Here is a 19,584-nt window from a genome sequence, read left to right on the forward strand (position 1 = left end):
TCTAGCAAAAAGGTTGCTGATGGCGGTCGGCTGTGGGTTGCAGCCCGCGTAGCTTTCTTCTAGTGGGGGCGCACTAGCGCACCCACTCGGTGTAGCCTTCGGGCGACTCGAAGAGTCGAGCGGAGGCTTCTTACTGTTGATGTAGCAAAAGGTTGCCAATGGCGGACAGCTACGGGCTGCAGCCATTTTAGCTTTCTTGAAGTGGGCGGGTTTTAGCTGGACAGAATCTAGCCGGATGGGTCTCCACCCGGCAGCCGGCAGCCTACGGCTGTATAGGTTCCAGTCGGACGGGTCCAGCCGGCATGCTGCAATCGGCAGCCAGCAGCCGGCAGATCAAGTCGGCAGCCTGCAACCGGACATGCTCTTGTCGAACGGGTTGCAGTCGGCAGCAAGCAGCAAGCAGCTGGCAGCCTGCAACCGGACAAGTTCCAGCCGGACGAGTCCACCGACAGGCTGCAGTCGGCAGCCAGCGGCCGGACAGGGTCCAGCCAGCAGGTTCGAGCCGGCAGGCTGCAGCCTGCAGGCTCCAGCCGATAACCTGAAGTCGGTAGCCAGTAGCCGGCAGCCAGTAGCCGGTATGCAATGGGGGTTGGCCGTGAAGATGATCGTGCAAGAGACACAGTTAGTACAGATTTATCAAATATTTAACTTTGGCCGCGCATGTTTTATGCGGGTGGAATGTCGACTCGGTGTTGTGTGAGCCCCTTTGGTCATTTCGTGTCCCCTCAGCTCCTTGGCTTTTGCTCTTGCTAGCCGGCCAGCCATGATACGGTCTATAGCTGAGATGCAGAGTGGGTCGTAGAGGGGTTCGCACAGTATTCTGACTCCGGGAGCAGGCTCGGCCGGGTAGAAATTTTACGAAGGAAACGGTTGGTACACCCAAGCAGTTTTCTCCCCTGACGTTGTTCGCGAGGTGACCTCCAGCTTTTTCTCTTACTAGCTAGACAACCGCGATACGGTCTATAGCTGAGACGAAGAGTGGACCTTTGGTACCGTAGTCGCTACTAGCTCCGTCTACGGGGAGGGACGTATCAGGCCAAATGGCCAGCACCTCGGCCGAGACTAGCTCGCGCCTGGCGAGCAGCAAATTAGCTGAAATGAATGCGGTGATGGCCCTCGAGTGTCGCTTGGGGTATTTGCTTTTTCGCGCGGTGCGAGGACGCACGGACAGGAACTCACATTGCTTTCGTGCTAACGATGTCGCTAACAGCCGGCATGACTTTCTACGAGCGGAATGCGCAGGCACGCCACTGGGTGTGGCCGCCGAACCTTCGACGGTCAATGGTTGTGTCAGCCGGCCGAGCCCGATGGCCGAACGTCACAGCACATGGGCGACCTTGTCGGCCCGGTGTCGAAGTAGGCGAGGGGACAAGCGAGGCCTTGACGCGGGCGGGCCAGCCGACCGAGCGGTGACGTTGACGGGCAGGCGCAAGTGGCCTTCTTTTTTTTCTTTTTTGCCAGCTGCACCTTCTGATCTTCTGTCAACCTGTTTTTTTGCCATCTTTGACTTTTCTTCAGCCCGGACAGCCGCCCTATGTTGGAAGCCGGCGCCAGGCCACGGAAGGGCGAGACAGCGACAGCCGGCCGCATGGCGCGGCAGCGGGAACCGGCGACCGGGCGTGGGGCGACAGCCGGCTGAGGGGACGGAGCCGGCATGGCCAAGTGGGCGGAGCACGGCTGAGCGCGCGGGGCGATGAGGAGTGGCGCGGCTGGGCGGAGCGTAGGGCAGACGCGTGGACGCAGCCATGGGTGGAGTCGGCAACCAGCGTCGGGGCATGGCCACATGACGACAGTCATGCTCAGGGGAGGCGGAGCAATGGTGGTAGCCGACGCGTGCAGCCGTGGCAGGTGGCAGGAGCTGGTGGAGGCCGGCGCACACGGAGCCAGGCGGATGGTGGCGCCAGGAGACGCGGGGAATGCCCGAGAGGAGAGCCGACGCAGCGAAGCGGAGCCGGCGTGCGGTCTTGTCGGAGAAGTCACAGGCGGTCGTGCAACAAGAGGCGGAGTAGAGTCTCACCGGCCAGGCGGGGCGGCATGGACCCGCCCCGCACACGCACAAGTCTCCACACGCAGCCGAGCCACAGACGCAAGCGGCCAGCACTGCGGTTGCACAGTGTGCCTGCGCAGTCGGCCAGGTTGCGGTCACGGGCCAGGAGGAGGAGCGTGTCGGATTTCGGGCTCCGAAAAACCATAAAGATTCGAACTCAGCGGCGTGTACGAAGATCTCTCATGGGCTCGCCTCACCAAACTCACTACTCGATGGGGATGGCAAAGAACTCACTAGATGGTGAGGAAGACATGAAACACGGCAGTTTACCCAGGTTCGGGCCGCTGAGAAGTGTAATAACCTACTCTTGCTTTGGTGGATTGCCTCTCGTGGAGGTTGGTGGATAAATTAGTAAAGTGCTCGAGGGCCTCGGGAGGCTGGGTGGCCTTTGTGTGGTTCCAGTTAGCGAATGAATGAATCTCCTCTCCTATGAAGTAACCTAATCCCTATATATATAGTGGCGTCCCCGGTCCTCTTCCCTTATCGTTTTGGTGGGAAGGGATCCCACAATGGACAGTTTTGAAGGGGAACAGGGGAACATGCTCCCCTACCCAAAGGTAGTCTTCGCCTGCAAAGTGGCTGCCAACGCTGCAGGGACGGGTCTAGGGATGGCGCCTGTCCTGCTGGCGAGCGGCGATGGTCTTGTTGCATCAGAAGGGAAAACTTTGGAAGAAGCCTTGGGAACCCAGGTATGTGCTTGCTCCCTTTGCACTAAAGGGGAAACTGCTCTGTCATGCTATGTCCTACTCGCCTTTCCTTCCCCCACGTCATCTTTGACTCCCGAGGTTGGGCTTTGCCTCGGAATATCCGCCGCTCCAGAGGGGTCCTGATGAGCCCCCCACTAGTCTTGATGTTGTTCCTCCTCACGAGGATTGGCCCCTCGCGAGGGCCTTAACATGAGTGGTGCCGCGCCCGAGTGTGCTTGCATGATGAAGTGGGCCATCCCTGGGCCACAGGAAGGCAGGTCTGGGTACCCCCATTCCAAGAACGCCGTGAGAGCGAGTCAGCGGGGCTGCCGAAATGGAGCCGTATGGGGCCGAGGCAGCGCATGCGATGGGGCGGAACAGGAGTGGCAGGCGCGGCTTGCGCCAGCGGCGCATCAAGGCGGAGCAGCTACGCGAGGGGGGGAGGTCATGACGCGCGGGAAGAGGCGAGCCGTCGGGGCATGGCCGAGCAGGGCAACGAGGAGCGGCGCAACTGGGTGGAGCGCATAGGAGCCGCATGTAGACGAGATCGGGGCAGCCCGCAGCGCCGTAGACGCGCGAGGCTAGCGGTGGAAATTGAGGGTGTGCAGGCCAAGCGACGGGCGTGCGGTGCGAGTCGGGGCTGGCTGCGCACACAAGACACTGCACAATGGTCGCGTGGGCACGTGGACAAGAAGCAGCGCGGCAGCGGCGAGCTGGGCCGTGCCGGGTACGGACGAGAGTGGTGAGGGCGGCAACAACGAGCCGACGTCGGGGTGGAGCCCCGTGGGACGATGCGGAGCAGCGCAGGCTAAGAGAAACGGCGCGACCGCTTGGGCCATTGCAGGCATCGGGTTGTCGTAGTTAGCGAGGCAGCAGGACACTTCAACTGGCTAGATGGACATCCGGAGCAGGCTGTCAGGCAGCAGTCGGAAAAAGTTGGCCCGTGGACGGAGCGTCACCGGCGTGGGAGACGCGAGGCCGTGAAGGAGCCAAGCTAGCTAGCAAAGCCAGTACGCACGTGGCTGAATCCATCAACCTATGTAGCTAGCTTGGCATGAGTGTAGGTGAATCCATCAGCCTTGCTAGCTAGCTATCTTGGCAAACACCCGTGCGATTTGGAGAAGAGCATCTTCGAATAGCCCCATTGAACGGACGACCGGTCAGACGGACTTCGCGCGTTGGGAGACTAGGCACAGGAGCAGTTGGTGCTCAGGGGTGTGCTGATGTCGAGCCCCCAAGCAGCACCTAGAGAGCGGTGGTGACGTTGCAGCGGTTGTGAAGAGCTAGCCCCACGATGGGCGCCAACTGTCATGGTATTTTTGAGACAGATGCCAGGGGGTGGCTTAAAGAGGTAAGAGCAAGGCCGCCATGGAGATCCGGAATGGGTTGGGCAACATCACGCGGTGGTTTACCTAGGTACGGGGCACTCGCATGGAGGTAACACCCCTACTCGTGCATGTGTGGTGTATATGGAGAGTATATAGTTGTACATGGTGCTCCTTGAGCTGTCTGGAGGAAGAAGAAGGAGGCTGGGAGCTCTCATCTTCTCCTGGAGAGTGGGGAATGAGAGAATGGTGGGAGCCACGGAGAATCCTGCCCCCTGGGCGCGCGTGTGTGTATGTCTACGTGCCTCCTCCCCGTGGGCTGGCTCCCTGGGTCACCTTATAAAGGGGTGCCTAGAGGACAAGCGGTGGCCCATGGGGCCTAACTTTTACTTTTGGACATGATGGGTGAGGGGGGCCGCATGGCCTAACTTCACTATTGGAGGTGACCAGTGCAAAGTGATATACACTGGACTGCCGAGGCGCGGTGATGCAGGCTGCAACATCCTCCTGTCGTGTCTCATGGGATGCTGTAGCTTTGCTCGCTGGGGTCGACCCGGACAAGTTTCCAGTCGGGCAGTTGATACGTCCATTTTGCTTGATGTTTTCATGTTGATATTTATCGCTTCTTGGGCTGTTATTTCACTTCATGTTACAATTCTTATGCCTTTTCTCTCTTATTTTGCAAGGTTTACATGAAGAGGGAAAATGCCGGCAACTGGAATTCTGGCCTGAAAGTGGAGCAAAGTTGAGATACCTATTCTGCGCAACTCCAAACGCCGTAAAAATCAACGAGGATTTTTTTTCGGATTTATCAAAAATACTGGGCGGAAGAAGTGCGAGAGGGGGGCGTGCAGGTGGCCACAAGCCTGCACAACACGGCCACCCCCAGGCCAGGCCATGAGGTCTTGTGGGCACCCTGGAGGCCCACTTGCCCCCTCTTTTTCTATATGAAGGGTTTCGTCCATAAAAAATTCAGGGAGGAGCTTTTTCGTGGATTCGCCGCCGCCACAAGGCGGAACTTGAGCAGAACCAATCTAGAGCTCCGGCAGGACCATCCTGCCGGGGAAACTTCCCTCCCGGAGGGGGAAATCATCGCCATCGTCATCACCAACACTCCTCTCATTGGAGGGGACTCGTCACCATCAACATCTTCATCAGCACCATCTCATCTCCAAACCCTAGTTCATCACTTGTAACCAATCTCCGTCTCGCGACTCCGATTGGTACTTGTAAGGTTGCTAGTAGTGTTAATTACTCTTTGTAGTTGATGCTAGTTGGGTTACTTGGTGGAAGAGTTTATGTTCAGATCCTTGATGCTACTCATTACCTCTCTTGTAATTATTATGATTATGCTTTGTGAGTAGTTACTTTTGTTCCTGAGGACATGGGATACGTCATGCTAATAGTAGTCATGTGAATTTGGTGTTCGTTCGGTAATTTGATGTGTTGTATGTTGTTTTTCCTCTAGTGGTGTTATGTGAACGTCGACTACATAACACTTCACCATTATTTGGGCCTAGAGGAAGGCATTGGGAAGTAGTAAGTAGATGATGGGTTGCTAGAGTGACAGAAGCATAAACCCTAGTTTATGTGTTGCTTCGTAAGGGGCTGATTTGGATCCACTAGTTTAATGCCATGGTTAGACTTTGTCTTAATTCTTCTTTCGTAGTTGCGGATGCTTGCGAGAGGGGTTAATCATAAGTGGGATGCTTGTCCAAGTAAGGGCAGTACCCAAGCGCCGGTCCACCCACATATCAAACTATCAAAGTAACGAACACGAACCATATGAACATGATGAAAACTAGCATAACAGAAATTCTCATGTGTCCTCGGGAGCGTTTTTCCTCCTATAAGACTTTGTCCAGGCTTGTCCCTTGCTACAAAAGGGATTGGGCCACTTTGCTGCACCGTTGCTACATTTGTTACTTGTTGCTCGCTACGAATCATCTCACTACACAATCACTTGTTACCGACAATTTCAGTGCCTGCAGATTTTACCTTGCTGAAAACCACTTGTCAGATCCTTCTGCTCCTCGTTGGGTTCGACACTCTTACTTATCGAAAGGACTACGATTGATCCCCTATACTTGTGGGTCATCAAGACTCTTTTCTGGCGCCGTTGCCGGGGAGTGAAGCGCCTTTGGCAAGTGGAACTTGCTAAGGAAACATTCATATAGTGTACTGAAATTTATTGTCACTTGTCACTATGGATACTAATCCTTTGAGGGGCTTGTTCGGGGTATCTTCACCTCGAACGGAAGCACAAATAGTTGCTCCTCAACCCGCTGCACCTACTGAAAATATTTGCTTTGAATTTCCTTTGGGTATGCTTGAGAAACTGCTGGCTAATCCTTTTACGGGAGATGGAACATCACATCCAGACTTGCATCTAATCTATGTAGATGAGGTTTGTGGTTTATTTAAGCTTGCAGGTTTGCCCGAGGATGAGGTCAAGCAGAAGGTCTTTCCTTTATCTTTGAAGGATAAGGCGTTGACATGGTATAGGCTATGTGATGATACTGGATCATGGGACTACAATCGGTTGAAATTGGAATTTTCATCAAAAGCACATCGTGATCGAAATTATATTTACAATTTTTGGCCTCGTGACAGAGAAAGCATCGCTCAAGCTTGGGGGAGGCTTAAATCAATGTTATATTCATGCCCCAATCATGAGCTCTCGAGAGAAATTATTATGCAGAACTTCTATGCTCGGCTTTCTCATGATGATCGCACCATGCTTGACACTTCTTGTACTGGTTCTTTTATGAAGAGAGATATTGACTTCAAATACAATTTATTGGAGAGAATTAAACGCAACTCTGAAGATTGGGAGCTTGAAGAAGGTAAGGAGTCAGGTATGAATTTCACGTTTGATTGCGTTAAATCCTTTGTTGAGACAAATACTTTTTATGACCTTAGCGCTAAGTATGGACTTGACTCTGAGATAGTCGCTTCATTGTGTGAATCCTTTGCTGCTCATATTGATCTCCCTAAAGAAAAGTGGTTTAAATATCCTCCTCCTTTAGAAGTCAATGTAGTTAAACCCACTCCAGTTGAAGAGAAAGTCATTGCCTATAATGATCCTATTGTTCTGTCACATCCCTAACCCTTAAGCAAGATAGCATTGTGCTCATGTCTTCTTTGCATTTGCATCTAAGAAGTCTCAACAACAACAACAAAGTGGCAAAGGAAAAACTCAAAACCCTAGCCACCATTTCAATTAAAGGAAATCTCAAACTAGTTCAAAATCAATGAACCCAAAATGGCCTCAAGAAATGTCCAAACTTTCTGATAAATCATGAAAGTAAATGAGCATTGGAGAAAATTATTTTCTTGACACTTTAAGCTTTTTAAATTGATGCAAAAGGCCACTAGTTTCAAATTTAAAATTTGAAATCAGAAACTATAATTTTCCAAAAATGTTGAAAACCTTGGAAATGGTTGGGGATATTATAACAAATATTTCAGGAGGTCTAAAATAGTTTTTACTTTTTGTTTTGGAGCTGAATTAATTAGCAAAACAATAATTAGAAAAACAGAAAAAACAAAAACAGAAGAAAAAGGAAAAGAGTTACCTGTCGCCTAAGCCTGGCCCGGCCCATCTCCCTCGCTCGTCCCCTCCCTCGCGCCAGTAGGCAGCAGGAGGTGGCCGCCGCCCCCTCCGGCGCGGCCATGCACCTGCGTGCCTGCCTGGCCGCCGCCTCGCGCTGGCGACGACGGGGATAAGCTCCCCAGAGCCTCCCCTATCCATTCCCCGCCTCGGTTCTCTTCCTCCTCCCGGATCTCCTTCTCCTCCATGCTGCCGCCATTAGAGCCGAGCTCGAGCTCGAGCTGCCCATGCCCCTGGCCATAGGTTTCCCTCCCAAAGCACGCCATTAGCTCCGCCTCGTCGCCCTGGTCATCTCTGCAAAAGCCGAAGCTTCCTCGTCTCTTCTGACTGTAGGATTACTAAGCCAAACTGGTCGAAGTTGAGTCTAGCATTGCTTTAGTTATATATAAGGGAATTGTTTGTGGAAGGGAATGTAAGACTCTTGTTCTCTTCTCAAGTTATTCTATTTTGGTCATCCTCGTCTCTTCTGCGGGAATTATGGACTAGGTTACTCATCTTCTCCTAGGCTCGTGTTTCCGATCGGTAGCTTATAGGACTACGGGTCGAGAGATATTGGGTTTCTTTTATTCCTAGGAAGCAGGAAGTAAGTTTGGTGACCAGAGAGTTGAACTTGATAGTTGAGTGGTTACGCTATTCCATTTTGGGTTGTCTCAAATTTGTTTTGAGCATTTACAGCCGTTATGCTGCCCAAATTTTGCATTCAGAGCTCTAATGCTTTTGCATTACTCTCTATTTACAGATGCCTGGCCGTCCTTCTCGTCAGGTGGTACGTCTGACCAGGTGCATTGATGTACCGGGTCATACGGCCATGCTGGTCAGGGTGATGTCGGTGTGCGCTTACCGCTGGTACCCCGAGTACACAGTGGAGAAACAGTACCGGGACTTCAACCAGAGCCAGTACATCTGCACTGTTAGGGTATTCCCAGACTACCCTGGAGCGGAGAAGCCAATCCATTGGTCCTATGGGTTGGGGGTCACCATTGACATGGCAGTACAGGATGCTGCCTATTCAATGCTGACTATTATGAGAGCGAGACATGCACTGCTGCAGAATTCAGAGTTCTGCTATGTTCCGGCCTCTCAGTCTGGTGAAGAGGGATACCTCAGTGGAGTCTATTTTGATTCTTCTATGGAGGATCCACTTCTGCAGACCACTGTTGAGATGCTAGAGAACAGAGACAAGGATGCTCGTGCTCTCCGCGTGGAGCTTTATGCTACCCGTGCCCGTCTGTGGACAGATTTGACGCAGGTGGCACCGGTAGTCCAGACAGGGTATGGAGAGATGGAGATGCTAAACCCTGTTAGGACCCATCTTCCGGCTCACGTTGACTGGCCAGCTATAGGAGGAGTCACACCTCTTCAGGGACCCCTCTTACCACCAGTCAGGGGACCAAGGCCACATCCGTGTCCTTATGGATCCCAGGGATCTCAGGCTAGAGTGTTTCCTGATCCGCAGGTTGAGCTTCCAGGTCATGGAGGTAATCTCTATGAGATGTTCTATGCGGATGCCTGAGCTGTGAGCGGAAGGATAGTATGGTAGTAGCCATACGTTCACAGTCCTGCGTGACTTGTGAAGTATGGTAGTAATGTGAAATGAATTCCGGAGGCCTAGATAAATAATGTATAGGAAGCTTGTAAGCCTCTGATGAGTAGTTCCACCATTTCAGTAGTTTGCTCTTCGGGTAAGTTTCTACTGAACTATGTAAGGGTGTGTATGAACCATGATGTATATATAGTAGTTGCTTGTTACCATGTTGTTCGGATATTCATTTCCGCATTCCGTGTGTTCAGTACATTCTTAATCCATAGCTAGTATTGATATGATATTGGTCTAAGCTATGAGTTTGTTTGTCAGGATGGTGTTCACCAGGTTGAACCGTAACCCTGCTCATGAGCAAGGTGAGGGTAGTCAAGCGTCGCAGGAAGACCTGCCTCACCCACCTTCTTTGGTAGAAGTGATGCTTGAGGCAGAAAGAAACAAAAGGGAGACCAACCGACTGCTAGAGCGTATTGAGCAGAATACGGCTCGACAGCCTAGGAATGCTGCAGTGTCCCTCAATGACTTTGTGAAGTTGAATCCTCCAAAGTTTCATCATTCCGTCGATCCCCTCGATGCTGATGACTGGCTGTGCAGCATCTCACGCAAGATTTGCTCGGCGAATGTGTCTGAGGCCGACAAGGTGACCTTTGCGGCGTATTTTCTGGAGGGACCCGCCAATCTATGGTGGGAGAATTTTGAAGCTATGCGTCCCGCTGAATCAGTGGCCACATGGGCAGACTTCAGTGCAGCTTTTTGTCTGCACCATATTCTAGAGGGCCTGATGGACAGAAAGAGAGAGGAGTTCTATGCCTTCACTCAGGGCAAGTTGTCTGTGGATGCATATAGCCGCGAGTTCGGTAACCTCGCCCGCTATGCAATAGAGGAGGTGTCTACTGGCGCCAAGAAGCAAGCAAGGTTTCGTAAGGGTCTGAGCCCTGAGCTCCGTCGTGATCTGCGCCTCCATGAGTGTGCAAGTTTTCAAGCCCTAGTCAACAAAGCGATCAGTGCCAAGACTGGTCATAGTGACTTCGAAGCCGGAAGGAAGCATTCCCGTGAATTGGGCGTTTCCAAAACGCAGGCTGTGGGTTCCAAACAGTTCTCCGCCACCAAGATACACTCCGAGGCCATCCTACGTGGCGCCTCAGATGAATCAGGCCAACCCTCCAGCAAAAGCTTATGGTGGTCTAGCTAGCAATGCTGCACCACGTGCCAACCAGGTGATATGCTACAAGTGTGGAGAACCAGGGCACTATTCCCGTGAGTCTCCTCAGAATGTGGGTGCCAAGCAACCCGGAAAGTCCGTCGGGCAGGCCAAGTCGGGCAAAGCATACTATGTGAAGCCAACTCCTGCACGTGGCCGTGTGAACTATGTGTCAGCAGAAGAAGCTGCAGAGGATCCCGACGTCATGCTGGGTATGCTTCTTGTGAATCATCACCCAGTGTCCGTTCTCTTTGACACTGGGTCTTCTCATTCCTTCATTTCAGAAAGTTATGCACAGTTGCATAACATGTCATTTTGTGATATGCCAATCCCATTGGTTGTCCAAACCCCTGGTAGTAAATGGCAAACCTCTAGGATAACCTATGACAATGAAATTCTAGTAGACAGGCTAGTTTTTCTAGCCTCATTGATAGCATTGAAATCTTCGGATATTAATATCATCTTGGGCATGGACTGGATGTCAGCTCACTATGCCAAGATTGATACTCACTCTAGAAATGTCCAGCTTACCCATCCCTCGGGTGAGATAGTAAATGTCTCTACTCGAGTTGCCAAATGCCAACTCTATTCCCTAAATGCCAACCCTCTTCCGGAACTTGAAGACATTCCGGTAGTCCGCGACTTCCCGGATGTTTTTCCAGAGGAACTGCCAGGAATTCCACCTGACAGAGATGTAGAGTTTGTGATAGATCTTGTTCCGGGAACTATCCCAATAGCTAGAAGACCATATAAGATGGCACCCCTAGAGCTAGCCGAACTTAAGAAGCAATTAGATGAGGCCTTGAACAAGGGTTTCATTCGTCCTAGCTCTTCTCCTTGGGCTTGTCCCGTCCTCTTCGTCAAGAAGAAAGACGGAACGGACCGGATGGTTGTAGATTACCGACCAGTTAACCTGGTCACCATAAAGAACAAGTATCCGCTCCCCAGGATCAATGATCTGTACGATCAGCTCGCTGGATCCTCAGTCTTCTCCAAAATGGATTTGAGGTTGGGATACCATCAAATAAAGATTAAGAACGGGGACATTCCAAAAACGGCTTTTGTTACTCGTTATGGCCAATATGAGTACACCGTTATGTCCTTCGGTTTAACCAATGCCCCAGCAACTTTCTCTCGGCTGATGAACTCAATCTTTATGGAGTATTTGGATAAATTCGTCGTAGTATACCTCGATGATATTCTCATCTACTCAAAGAATGAACAAGAACATGCCGAGCATCTAAGGCTGGTATTGATGAAACTTCGAGAGCATCGCCTTTATGCCAAATTTTCAAAATGTGAATTCTGGTTACCAGAAGTGACCTATCTAGGCCACGTAATCTCTGGTAAGGGTATTGCTATCAATCCCGAGAGAGTTCAAGCTGTCCTTGATTGGACTCAACCTGAATCGGTTAAGCAAGTTAGGAGTTTTCTTGGTCTAGCGAGCTATTGTCGCCGCTTCGTCGAGAATTTCTCCAAGGTTGCAAAGACTCTAACTGAACTCCTCAAGAAGGATAAAAGGTTCGAGTGGACACCATAGTGTGAACATAGTTTTCAGGAACTGAAAACACGCCTGACTTACACACCTGTGTTGCTACCACCAGATTTTTCTAAGGACTTTGTCATCTATTGCGACGCCTCGCGACAAGGATTAGGTTGCATTCTCATGCAAGATCGTCATGTGATCGCATACGCATCTCGACTGTTGTGTCCACATGAGGATAATTATCCCACACATGACCTTGAGCTTGCAGCTGTGGTCCATACACTAAAAACCTGGCGACATTACCTTCTGGGTAATCGTTGCGAAATATTCACTGATCACCAATGTCTGAAATATATCTTCACCCAGCCGGATTTGAATCTCAGGCAAAGACGGTGGGTTGAGTTGATCTCGGATTACGACTTAGGGATAACTTACACCCCGGGGAAGGCCAATGTTATGACCGATGCACTAAGTCGTAAATCCTATTGTAACAATTTGATGCTACAACAAGGTCAACCACATCTCCATGAGGACTTTCGGAAGTTGAATCTTCATATTGTTCCTCAAGGATTCCTTTCTACCCTGGTGGCGAAGCCTACTCTTAAGGATCAAATTATAACTGGCCAAAAGCATGACAAGGGTATATCACGGATCAAGGAGAATATTTTTAGCGGAAACGCTAAAGAATTTTCCATGAATGATCAAGGTGTTGTGTTCTTCCAGAATCGTTTAGTGGTTCCTAAGAACCCACATCTAAGGCAATTAATCCTTAAGGAGGCTCATGATTCTCCTCTCACCATTCATCCCGGTAGTACTAAGATGTATCAGGACCTACACCAGAGGTTCTGGTGGACTAGGATGAAGAGAGAAATTGCCGAGTTCGTTGCTAACTGCGACGTTTGTTGCCGAGTTAAGGCAGAACATCAAAGGCCTGCTGGCACCCTTCAACCTTTAGCTATTCCTGAATGGAAATGGGATAAAGTTAGCATGGATTTCATTACCGGATTTCCCAAGACCTAGAAAGGAAATAATGCTATCTTTGTGGTCATTGACCGTCTTTCCAAAGTGGCTCATTTTCTTCCCGTTCGTGAGAGTATAACAGCTAGCCAGCTAGCAGAGTTATATATCTCTCGAATAGTGTCTCTTCACGGTGTTCCCCTGGAAATTAACTCGGACCGTGGAAGTATCTTTACTTCTCGCTTCTGGGAAAGTTTTCAGAATGCCATGGGGACTCACTTATCTTTTAGCACTGCTTTCCATCCTCAATCAAGTGGTCAAGTAGAAAGACTGAATCAAATCCTAGAAGACATGCTCCGAGCCTGTGTTATTGCGTTCGGTATGAATTGGGAGAAGTGCCATCCATTCGCCGAATTCGCTTATAACAATAGTTATCAATCAAGCTTGGGCAAAGCCCCTTTTGAAGTTCTCTATGGACGAAGATGTCGAACCCCTCTTAATTGGTCAGAAACCGGAGAGAGGCAACTCTTTGGCCCGGACATGATCGAGGATGCAGAAGAGCAGGTTCGCATTATTCGTGAAAAGTTGAAAACAGCCCAGTCTCGTCAAAAGAGCCAATATGATCGTCATCATAAGGCTGTGACCTTTGAAGTTGACGAGAAGGCTTACCTTCAGGTTACACCTTTGAAGGGTACCCATCGTTTCGGTATCAAGGGCAAGTTGGCTCCTCGTTAGATTGGACCTTTTCGCACTCTTGCCAAACGAGGAGAAGTTGCCTACTAGTTGGAACTTCCTCCGCATCTTTCCAAGGTTCATGATGTTTTCCACGTCTCGCAACTCAGGCGTTGCTTTTCGGATCCTATCCGTGAAGTGGACCACGAAACGCTTGATCTACAAGATAACCTTTCATACCGAGAATACCCCGTGCGTATTCTTGATCAAGCTGAGCGTACCACTCGACGTCGAAACCTCAAGTTTCTTAAAGTTCAATGGTCAAATCATTCTGAAAGGGAGGCAACTTGGGAAAGAGAGGATCGTCTCCGACTTGAATATCCTGCGTTATTCCCGACGACTTCTAAATCTCGGGACGAGATTCTTTTGAGTGGGGGTGAGTTGTCACATCCCTAACCCTTAAGCAAGATAGCATTGTGCTCATGTCTTCTTTGCATTTGCATCTAAGAAGTCTCAACAACAACAACAAAGTGGCAAAGGAAAAACTCAAAACCCTAGCCACCATTTCAATTAAAGGAAATCTCAAACTAGTTCAAAATCAATGAACCCAAAATGGCCTCAAGAAATGTCCAAACTTTATGATAAATCATGAAAGTAAATGAGCATTGGAGAAAACTATTTTCTTGACACTTTAAGCTTTTTAAATTGATGCAAAAAGCCACTGGTTTCAAATTTAAAATTTGAAATCAGAAACTATAATTTTCCAAAAATGTTGAAAACCTTGGAAATGGTTGGGGATATTATAACAAATATTTCAGGAGGTCTAAAATAGTTTTTACGTTTTGTTTTGGAGCTGAATTAATTGGCAAAACAATAATTAGCAAAACAGAAAAAACAAAAACAAAAGAAAAAGGAAAAGAGTTACCTCTCGCCTAAGCCTGGCCCGGCCCATCTCCCTCGCTCGTCCCCTCCCTCGCGCCAGTAGGCAGCAGGAGGTAGCCGCCGCCCCCTCCGACGCGGCCACGCACCTGCGTGCCTGCCTGGCCGCTGCCTCGCGCTGGCGACGACGGGGATAAGCTCCCCAGAGCCTCCCCTATCCATTCCCCGCCTCGGTTCTCTTCCTCCTCCCGGATCTCCTTCTCCTCCATGCTGCCGCCATTAGAGCCGAGCTCGAGCTCGAGCTGCCCGTGCCCCTGGCCATAGGTTTCCCTCCCAGAGCACGCCATTAGCTCCGCCTCGTCGCCCTGGTCATCTCTGCAGAAGCCGAAGCTTCCTCGAGCCCTGCAACGCCTGCAACGCCGTCGTCTTCCACCTCCGACCGCCGGACCTCTCCCGTCGATTCGCTTCCTCCGGCGCATCCCCGAGCCCCTCTTCAGCGCCATCGGAACCGCCGTGAGCTCGTCGTCATTTCCCCTCTCGCCCCACGCTCTCCCGTGCATCGTAGCCTAGTTCCCCACCAAGGCCGAGAGCTTCTCGCAGCCGGCCATGTCGCTGCCGTCGCTGTGATGACTGATCCACGTGCCCGAGCTAGGATTCGAGCTCCTGGAGCCTCCAGGAGCGTGCCGAGCCCTCCAGCTGCCCTCCCCGTGCCTTAGAACCGCCCCTCATAGAAGGCCGACCTTCGGCCGCCACTCCGGCTCGTCGCCGACGCCTCTTCCGGCGACCCTAGCCTCGCCAGATGGTACTGCCAGATCAGCCACTTCGCGAGCATGCTGTAGCTGCAAACCGCGTGCGATTTGGTGCTGTGCAGCGCCGTCTAGGTCGCCTCCGGCGAGCCCTCCGCCGCGGGCCTCGTCGCCGGCGACCACCCTCCGGTGGGGGTCGACGTGGCAAGCTAACCCAGCATCTTAGGGACCTAATCACTCGCTGACAAGTGGGCCCAAGGCCAAGTTAAACCTCGGTTAGGGCTGGTCAGCGCGGGATTAGTCCCAGAGGGGCTGACCAGTGGGGCCCCCCTGTCAGGGTTGACCTGAACAGGTCGGCTTACCTGCTAACGTCAGCCTGAGGCAATAAATAGAATTTCCAGTATAAAACTAATTCAGGAAATTGCTAAAATTTGTAAAAATCATAGAAATTAATCTGTAAATCCAATGAAAATAATTTATATATGAAAAAGTATCAGAAAAATTCAAGGATTCTGATTATGCTCTTTACAACCATGTTTAAAATAATTACAGAACCCTAAATTGTGGAATAAGGAATAATTCAATTCTTTTAATCACCTTATAAATGGAATTTGCAAAAATATTCAAATTTCATTATATATGCAATGATCACACACTGTCTAATTACCAATCAGTACCATAACATGACATTTCATGCATGTTAACATCAAGTTGATCAGAGCATCAGGTCGAATCAATTAAACCGGTATCCGAGAATACCCCGTTTGAATTGCTATTCGAATGTGATTCAAATCAACTCTAAACCTATTACATGTTGAAAATAATAACTTATCACCTTGCATTCTCATGCCATGCTCGTGCATCATTTTAAGTGCATATGATTGTTATTGAATGTTGCCATTCATTTCGGTAGGCTCCGCACCCTCGGATTCCACCGAATATCCGTCTGACGGATATCGTTCCTCCTTTGAGCAACAAGGCAAGCAACCCTTTTGATCATCCCGATAATTCCCATGTTCTTGCTCCTGCACTTAATTATTGCATTAGGATCAAATGCTACAACTGCTTTTGCCACGATAGTTGAACCCACTTCCTTTGCATGACCTAACCTTGTCACAGTAAATAGACGAACCTTGCAACCTAGCATACCTGGTAGTTGCTTGAGCTATGATGTGCCTTATCCTGCTATGCATGCTATGCTTAGAGTTGTGTATGGTCTGTCATCTGGGAGATGAACAGAAATGTGGAATGTGTTCGGTGAGCAAAGGTTGTGTGTTGAACTTGATTTGGTAAGGGTACCGGTGAAAGGCTGTGTAGGAGTACATGGCGGGTTGTTTCATTGGAACCGTCCTTAGGAACTGAGTTCCGTGTTTGTAATACAAGACCAGATACTACCACATGCTGGGCCCTGAAATATGACCCCGCTCGGCCTATTAATCGCGTAGTACTCGGTCCAGGAGTTGCAAGTAGTTTCTGGTGTTATAGTAATGCTGGAGGCCGTGCATGGTGCTGACCTGAGAGGTGGGCCGTGATGCGGTAGGCAGTGGCACGGTGTACCAAGTGGCACCCGGATGGTGGGCTTGGGAACCATGCGCACATCGTTTGAGGCCGTGGAGGAAACCCCGGCCGGACTTCCGTGCGGGTTACTCTCAGATAGGCGATAAACCTGGACTAGGTACTTGTGTGGTTAACGGTCGTGGCCGACTCCCTCGCTGGGCTTCCTCTTGAAGGTTGCCGAGGTGCATGACGTGCACATAGCGATAAGTGGCGAGAGCGTGTGTGACGAAGTACACCCCTGCAGGGTTATGATCTATTCGAATAGCCGCGTCCACGGATATGGACTACTTAGAGACATATGTTGTTCATAGATAACTTCAATGGTTACTCATAAAATTGCCAAGATAAGCGTGAGTGTCGTGGACGGCATTTCCGTATGGTAACGGAATGATTCCACGATAGTGTATTGTTGTGGTGTTAGTGGACTCGTGTGCGAGAAATCAAGTTGTCAAAATTATTTAAAAATGCAAGTTGTCTAGCCACGAGTGAAATGCTGGCTTTCCGCCTGAAACCCCACAATACCTTTTGATACCTTGCATGAGTAGTTAGTCATCCTAAAGTCTTGTTGAGTACCTTCGTACTCATGTTTGCTTAATAAATGTTGCAGAGGTTGCTAATGACCCTAATGGAGGGTTCTTCGTAGACATCAACGACGACGAGTAGCTGGTGTCCCAGCTACGATCTGGCCCTACGTCGGCTCTGTAGTATAGTCAGGCCACGTGCCTTCTAGTTGCCCTGTCTGTACCCAGACAGTTTATAACTCTTCCGCTGGCTTGTAATTGTATGACTGCTATTATGGGTCGTGAGACCCTTAATGTGTAATATTATGTGTGTGGCTCTTCCGAGCCTCTTAAATAAAGGTTGTATGTTTATGGTTATGTTGTGATGCCATCGATGTATCTATACATATCGGTATGCCGTGCGTACGTGTGTCGTACTTGATATGTATGGGGTTCGATTACTTAGTCGTGAACTTTAGTAGCACTCCTTACAAGGAAATGCCCCTTTGTGATCCAACGAGCCTTGGTAGTTCGCTACTGCTCCGGACACATTGGTTGACCGGCATGTGTCCTTCTTAGCTGCCGTGTCTGTCCTCTTTGGGGAAATGTCACGCGACGTAATGGAGTCCTTGTAGCTTGCTACGACTCGTCTACGTTCGCTGATGACCGACACCTGCTTTGTTGGGTCATGTATGCATGTCCTTGTGCGGTACTGCCACTTTGGTTTATGACTAGACATGTCGATCCGGGTTCTTTGACATTGGATTGCTAGGGACACCTTCGCATACGTGAGTCAAAAGACGCAAACGGTCCCGGCTAAGGTAAGGCTGCAGCCGTGGAGTTAACCGTGCGTGAGACCACAAAGGGATGCGATGTGTTACATGCTGGATTCCTATGGCTTAGGATCGGGGTCCCGACAGCGTTCCCAGTGCTTACATTGAGAAACCACCTTTCCCTGTTAGGATAAAGGATCATTCTAAAGCTTCAACTTTGACACGTAGAGGCTGCATTAGAACACCTACACCCCCTGAGCAAATTAGAGTTGAACCTAGCATTGCTATTATCAAAGATCTTCTGTCTGAAGAAGTTGAGGGACATAATATTCACTTCTGTGAAGAGGCTGCTAGAATTGCTAAACCTCACGTTAGAGACAAACATAGGCCTGTTGTTGGCATGCCTGTGGTTTCTGTTAAGATAGGAGATCATTGTTATCATGGTTTATGTGACGTGGGTGCTAGTGTTAGTGCAATACATCAATCCTTATACGATGAAATCAAAGACGAGATTGCACCTGTAGAGATAGAACCTATAGATGTCACTATTCAGCTTGCCAATAGAGATACTATCTACCCTATGGGAATTGTTAGGGACGTTGAAGTCTTATGTGGTAAAATGAAGTATCCTGCTGATTTCCTCGTTCTTGCTACCGCGCAAGATAGCTTTTGTCCCATCATATTTGGTAGACCCTTCCTTAATACTGTCAATGCTCATATTGATTGTGAGAAGCAAACTATCACTGTTGGCTTTGAAGGTGTGTCACATGAGTTCAATTTCTCTAAGTTTGGTAGACAACCTCATGAAAAAGAGTTGCCTAGTAGGGATGAAACTATTGCCTTAGCCTCTATTGCCGTGCCTCCTACTGATCCCTTAGAGCAATACTTATTTGAGCATGAAAATGGTATGCATATGGATGAAAGGGATGAGATAGATAGAGTTGTCTTAGAACAATATCCTATCCTTAAGAATAACTTGCAGGTTGAACTGCTTGGGGATCCACCCCCACCAAAGGTTGGTCCTGTGTTCGAGCTTAAATAGTTGCTTGATACTCTTAAGTATGCTTATCTTGATGAAAAAGAGATATATCCTGTCATTATTAGTGCTAGCCTCTGAGAGCATGAAGAAAAGAAGTTACTAAATACTCTGAGGAAGCACCGTGCTGCTATTGGATATACTCTTGATGATCTTAAGGGCATTAGTCCTACTCTATGCCGGCACAAGATTAAAACTGATCCTGATTTCAAACTAGTTGCTGATCATCAATGGAGATTAAATCCTAAGATGAAAGAAGTAGTGAGAAAAGAAATACTAAAGCTCCTGGAAGCAGGTATCATTTATCCTGTTGCTCATAGCGATTGGGTGAGTCCGGTGCATTGCGTCCCTAAGAAAGGAGGCATTACCGTTGTCCGTAATGATAAGGATGAATTGATCCCTCAGAGGATTATTACTGGCTATAGGATGGTGATCGATTTTAGGAAACTGAATAAAGCCACTAGGAAAGATCATTGCCCTTTGCCTTTTATTGACCAAATGCTAGAAAGGCTGTCCACACACACACACTCACTACTAGGAAAAGGGCTATAGATGATCTAGATACT

Source organism: Hordeum vulgare, chromosome 1H (genome assembly GCF_904849725.1).
Source record: "Hordeum vulgare subsp. vulgare chromosome 1H, MorexV3_pseudomolecules_assembly, whole genome shotgun sequence".
In the NCBI taxonomy this organism is placed as follows: domain Eukaryota; kingdom Viridiplantae; phylum Streptophyta; class Magnoliopsida; order Poales; family Poaceae; genus Hordeum; species Hordeum vulgare.